Here is a 6,098-nt window from a genome sequence, read left to right as displayed (position 1 = left end):
CACCAGACCTGGATAACATTGTGACCCCAGACTCCAAACAGGATCCTAGACCCAGACTTTGGACTCAGACCCAGACCTCAGACTCTGACCATGACCTTGATTCACAGCAACTCCATGCCCAGACCCTGACATTGACCCTAGATGTCAGGTCCCCAACAGGACCACACATCTAGATTTTGGACCATGACCTCAAACACTCTTCACAGTCTCCATCTCATCCTAGTTACTGACCCCCAACCTTGATTCCAACCCCAGACCCAGAGCACTATCATGAGCTGAACTCTGGCAGAGCCCAGACCTGGTCCCAGACCAGACCAGGATACGGAGACTCGACACTAAGAAGGTCTGGACACAAACCCAGGACCAGGACATCCAACCAGGATTTAGAAGCCTTAACAGGTCACCATCAACCTGGGACCTGACAACTGTAGTGGCTTACCCCATCCCTAATCCCTACCCTTCCTGTTCTAGACCCAATTCTAGCCCTAGGACTCCCACTCAGGACCAAGAACACTGCATCAACTCCTGGACCAGCTTGTAGACCCAGGTTCGTGGCCTGCACCCCAACCCAACTATGGAACCATGATGAAATCATCATAATTCCACTTGTGGGATCCAAACTGTCTCATCTTGGGAGGGCACAGGCATCTCCATGCTGCCTGGGAAGGGAAACACACTCTGCTGAGAGCCTAAGGCGTTGTGGGGGGTAATCCATGTGTTTCAAAGCAGGATCCCTATCTCAACATGTCCCTCTCTAGAGCCTCTGCTTTCCAAGGTGACAGGTCCTCTCCCAGTCCGGGACACAGTAACCAGGACCCTTTAGCAAAGCAGGGAGGCCCTCCTGCGCACTTCTCAGGCTACCTTCTGAGATCATCAGCCTCAGCAGACCTCAGAACTGGAGCACATCAGAGGCAAGGTCCCTTCTTGCGTGGGTAGCACCACCATCCACCCAGATACCCAGGCCAGGATTCCAGATATCAGTCTTGACTCCTCCTTCTTCCCCTGCCCTAATCTAGTTCATTGCCACACCCTCCTGTTTGGCTTTCTGAGAGTTTTTTGAACCTGTCTCTCAAGATCCCCATGGCTGCTGCCCTGATGCAGGCCCTGGCCAGTGATGCCTTTTCCAAATCTAGAACTGATGCAGCTACAGCCTGTATAGCACCCAGGAGCAGCTCTCCCAGCCAGAGGGAGCTCCAGGCCCCCACCCACTCCGCCCAAAGCAAACCAGATAAGCAAGTTCCTTAACCTGCAAATCAAGGTCTTGGATGACTGTGCCCGGCTCCCATCGTCAGCTGTGTGGCCACCATTCTGTGCACCCGGGGTCCCTCTGCCAGCCCACCCATCAGAACTCAGCTCTGGGCCTTTGTTCTTCCTTGAGCCTGAAAGCCCTCTGTGTGTCCTCACCTTTAAGTCCCACCTCCTCCAGGTAGCCTTCCCCCACACCCCAACCCTCTGTGTTCATCTCTGATTCTGCACTTACCACTTAGTTCCTTGATTTGAAAATAACCGCAAAATGCATCATATCACGTTTCTGACAGTGTTAGTGGTGGTGAGGGTTGAAGCTTTATTAAATATTTGCATTAATAGGAAAATGCATCCTGATGTTGAAATGCTAATGTATGAAAGAAAAGGTATATACCATCTCCAACTGTAACTGATACCCCCACTGAATCTCTTACGCTCATGCCCACCACAGAATCTGACACAGAAAGGCCTAGTCAATGTTTGATGAATGAATGAGTGAACGAGTGAATAAGCTCCTCAGCCCAAGGTGGCACATGGAATTTGGGGCAGAACAGGGCCAGGGGCACACAGAATGACACAGCAGGAGGCTTCTAACCTCCCTTCTTCCTCCTCTTCCCCAATCCTTTGATACTCTGCCTATAAACACATGCTGGCCTGGGTTTTCTAGAGCAGCCCTAATTTAAAAAATTCTATACGTTCCTAAGACAGTATTTCTCAAAAAAATTAAGAATAGAGTTTTATGACCCAGCAATCGCTCTATCGGGTATCTACCCAGAAAACTCGAAAACACTTGTACGCAGACATATGCACCTCCACGTTCATCACAGCATTATTCATGGTGGCCAAGACATGGAAACAGCCAAAGTGCCCTTCGATAGAGGATTGGATAAAGAAGGTGTGGTACATGTGTACAATGGAATACTACTCAGCCATAAGAAATGATGACATAGGATCATTTACGACAACATGATGGACCTTGAGAATACATTATGCTGAGTGAAATAAGTAAATCAGAAAAAGCTAAGAATGATACGATTTCACACATAGGTGAGATATAAAACTGAGACTCATGGACATAGATAATGAAGTTACCAGAAGGAGGGGCGGGGGGACGGGAATAAAGGGGGTCAATTATACAATGACTGAGTGTTATGACTTTGGGTGATGGGCACACAACACAATGCTATGAATTTCTCTGGACTAATGTCTCCCCATTAAATTTTAATTTCTAAATAAAAAATTTTAAATATATAAAAGAATAAATATACTCTTGGTAGACATTCAGAAAAAAAATTTCTTCCTAATGAATTTGTCAGACCAGAGTCCCTGGGGGTTCTCAATGCCAGCCATCCTGCTCCAGGAGGTGGCCCTCCTCTCCCCCACCACCTGAAAACCCAGCTTGGTCTTCCCATCCACATCCCAATCTGCAGTCCCCGCAAGCCTAAAACTGGGGTCCTACCAGAAAGCCAGTATACAGTGTGCCCCTCATTGACTCCTAGGCCCTCGAAAGTGGCTCCTGGAAGCCCTGGCTGGAAAAAGGTTGGTGTGAGTCCTTGGCCTCAAGGAGGTAGTGCCAGTTTCTGGTCTGGGGGAGGCTTTGTTTTTGGATGATGCTGCCCTCTTGTGGTTGAGAGGGAAGGCCTACTGTAAACTTGCTTTTTTCAGTTGGCTTCAGTATTCCTACTCTAAACAAACCTTTGTCCAGTGCCCAGATTGTGCCAGCCTCTGGCTGAGGAAGAAGAGTGGAGCCCCATTCCTGTCCAGCTGGCAGACCCGCAGACACATCATTGCTTGGCATCTCCCCCAGACGACTAATAAGTATCGTGAACTTAAAGCGCCCCACACTGAGCTCCAGCTCCCATGGTACACCCCCTGTCCAACCTGCTCCTCTTCCACCTCCCCATCTCAGTCATGGCTCCTTTATCTTCCAGAAATCTAGGAGTCATCTTGATTCCTCTCTTCCCTCACTTGCTCCACCCCACCCCCGCTTCTGTGTATACACATGCTGTCACCCAGCCAGCCTGGTGTGTTTGTCTCCAAGGGATACCCTGATCCTTCCACTGCGCCCTACTAAATTCTATCCGATTCCCATCACCTCCCACCTGGTGCTGCCATCTGCACCAGGCCCTTCATGGGGCTGCCTGCCTTTCCTCTAGATAGAGTCTTTATGGGTCTAAGTCAAACCCCACCTTCAGTGACTACCCCTGCACTAAAGATAAAACCCACCCTCTCTTCCATGGTCTGCAAGACCTGCACATCCTGGCCCATGCCCACTTCTCTAATTCAACTCTATCCTCGTTCCCCTTGTCATTTAGTCTTCAGTCTCTCTTTTGTCACTACAATAAGCCAAATTTATTTCTACCTCAGAGGTCTTGACTTTATAATTCCCCTTGTCTAAAATTCCCCTCCCCCGCTTTCCAGCAAGCGGAGCCCCTGCTCATCCTGAATCTCAGGGGCTGAAAGGTTCCAGCTCAGGACATTCTCCCTCGGTACTTGTTTGTCGTGGTCACTGCTCCATGCCTCAGACCCATCATGGTTCCCAGCCCAGAGTTAGGGCCGCAAAGAGAAACAGGATTTAGTAGTGATGGTGCAGTCCGGTGGGGAAGAAGAGCCTACAATGAATCTAGCAAGAGTTATAATTCAAACAGGTATGACATGCAGGAGGGTCACGGGAAGGGTTGGGGAGGACAAGGGAGGAATGGGAAAGGTCTTGAACTGGACATTGACATAAATATGAATGAGGTTGGGGTTGAGGAGCCACCTGTGCCAAGGCCCAAGAGTTCACCTCTTCACCTCCGTCCTGGGCTTTGAAGATCTAGGAGGACGAGCTTGGGAGTTTCCCTGACCACACCAGGGGTGGACAGGTTACTGGGAGAAACTGCCCAACGTGGGCAGTCACGTCTCTGATGTCTTGGAACCAGACAGTACCAGGCTTTGCCTGGGACACCGAGAGTGCACTATTCCTAGAACCCCAATGATCTCACTTTATACTCAAAACATCCTTATGAGGCAGGTGACAAGTTAATGTAAAAGCCAGGAGCTTCCTCAAGTGGTGTGAGGAAAGGCCTTTTTTTTTGCCAAAGCCAGAGGATAGGATGAAGCAGCTTTGTTAGGGGCAGGGAAGAGATTTCCAGGCATGTGGAACAGCAAGTGCGGAGGTCTTAGTTATCTAGGAGGCTCTCACATCTTCAGAACTCCCACACAGTCCAAGAACCTTCGGGGATAAAACTCAGCACACAAGCACGGCGCCGGCCCCTGCAACCCTGGGCCCGGCTTCCCGCCGGTTTCGCCCAACTCGCTTCCCGGGAGCAGCGCCTCTTCCTAGAACTCTAGAATGTCACACAGTCGCCGCACTGCCCCAGGCCCGTCTCCTTTTCCACTTCGGAACCTTAGTCTGGACGTGGCCCCAACCTGTAGTCTGTCCCGCCAGGGCTCGGGCCGGGTCCCAAACCCTGCCCCAGCCGGGTCCCGCCCTTGTCTTTGCCCCGGCTTCCCCCGTCCCCGCCACTGGCTCCGCCCCGCTCCCGGATCCGTCCCGCCCCCGGTCCGGACCCCGCCCCTGGCCTGGGCCTCCGAACTTCGGCCGGACTTCGGCCTTCCAGCTCCCGCCCCGCCCCGCCCCCCGCGCCCGCCCGGAGCCGTCTTCAATGCGCATGCGCCCCGTCTCCTTGGCTCTGCCAGGCGGCGGAACGCGCTGGGTGCCCGCGATACGTTTGTGTCTTGACCTTCCAACCTCTCTGTGAGTGTCCAAGGCACGATCTCGTAGCTCCCACCGGCCCCATACTGTGACCACTTGTACTTGCCGTGTCGGGGGGCGGGGCTCTGTGTGTGGACAAGGCACGGGGTGACAGGGGCCACCTCCTGTTGCCCCGGCTGGTTTCCTGGGCAAGTTATTTAACCTTTCTGAGCTTTGGGTTTCACGGGGAGCCTCCAAACTGGCTTCACTGGACTGCTTTGAGGATTTTTTTTTTAATTTTTTTTTAAATTTTATTTATTCATTTTAGAGAGGAGAGACAGAGAGAGAGAAGGGGGAGAGGAGCTGGAAGCATCAACTCCCATATGTGCCTTGACCAGGCAAGCCCAGGGTTTCAAACCGGCGACCTCAGCATTTCCAGGTCGACAGTTTATCCACTGCGCCACCACAGGTCAGGCTACTTTGAGGATTTTTAAAAAATCTTATTTGTTAAGAGGAGAGAGAGGGAGAGAAAGGCGGTGCGGGGTAGGGGTGTGGTTAGTAGCACGAAGCGTCCCCGCGTAGTTGCTTCTCAGAGCGGGGGTTTCCAACCGCCGACTTCAACATTCCAGGTCAACGCTCTACCCACTGCACCACCACAGGCCAGGCCAGGATTAAAGATGTGTGTGCAGGGCTGGGCTGGGGGCGGTGGGTTTTTGAGTGGCCACTGTCACATGTGGAGTATCTTGGGCCTCACCTGTCTCCCTCTAGGCGTCCCCCGCGATCTCTTCTCGATTTTGTTTCTCTTCTCAACCCTTTTGTCTACTTTTTCTGTCTTTCCTTTTCTATTTGCTCTCTGTGTGCCTGTCTCTGCGTCTGTCTGTCTTGCCTTCCTGGCGTTCTCATGGCACACTCTGCGGGGATAGCAGTGGGATCCTTTTGCCCCCTGTAGCTCTCTCTGGAATGAGGCTGGCCCACTTGGCTGCTGGCCACCCAAATGGCACGTCGCACAGGGTGGGTCTAGGAGGGCAGGGGAAAGCTGGGATTGTCCCTCCCCTGAGGACTGGCTACATCATTTGCAGGGCCCACTGCAAATGAAATGCCGGGCTCCTTGTTTAAAAATCAAGAATTCCAACTGGCCAGATAGCTCAGTTGGTTAGGACATCCTCCTAAAGCGCTG

The sequence above is a fragment of the Saccopteryx bilineata genome, chromosome 1 (assembly GCF_036850765.1).
Source record: "Saccopteryx bilineata isolate mSacBil1 chromosome 1, mSacBil1_pri_phased_curated, whole genome shotgun sequence".
NCBI classification, from domain to species: Eukaryota; Metazoa; Chordata; class Mammalia; order Chiroptera; family Emballonuridae; genus Saccopteryx; species Saccopteryx bilineata.
The sequence above is the reverse complement of the archived record's forward strand: the minus strand, read 5'-3'. Positions refer to the sequence as shown.